Raw genomic sequence first — 460 nt, 5'->3', positions numbered from 1 at the left:
CATTTTTTATGCAGACTTTTCAGTATTAAATATATTTAGAAAAACTATGTAAATTAATTTGCTAAAATATCACTTTTGCTATGATAACTTTAAATATTAGCATCAATTTCTAAATTAAGTAATTATTATATTTCTTTAGAGTCAGAAAGCATTGCTTTCTTTTTTTATCCCCTAAGGCTTTTAATTTTTTTTTTGGTTGGGGCATTCTTTGTTTGCCTTCCCGGTTTGCAGGGCCTTTTTCGTTTTCCATTCTTTTTTTTTTTATTTACTTTTTACGCTCACAGTATCTGGTCTTCCTAGGTGGTCTCCTATCCAAGTACTAACCAGGCCCGACCCTGCTTAGCTTCTGAGATTGGATGGGATCCGGCTTGTTCAAGGTGGCATGGCCGTAGACAGAAAACATTGCTTTCTGAAGCCAGTGTATGTATATATACATTCATATATTTATTTTTATAGTTTA

The 460-nt window shown here is 32.6% G+C and overlaps 1 pseudogene; it reads right to left on the bottom strand.

Moving 5' to 3' along the window:
• Nucleotides 1-275: 275 nt before the first annotated feature.
• LOC111738463 lies at nt 276-394 on the bottom strand (annotated as a pseudogene).
• Between the last annotated feature and the right edge of the window lie 66 nt (nt 395-460).

Source organism: Pteropus vampyrus, unplaced genomic scaffold, assembly GCF_000151845.1.
Source record: "Pteropus vampyrus isolate Shadow unplaced genomic scaffold, Pvam_2.0 Scaffold38, whole genome shotgun sequence".
Taxonomy (NCBI): Eukaryota; Metazoa; Chordata; class Mammalia; order Chiroptera; family Pteropodidae; genus Pteropus; species Pteropus vampyrus.
Note: the sequence above shows the minus strand (reverse complement) of the source record. Positions and strands in the feature narration are given on the sequence as shown.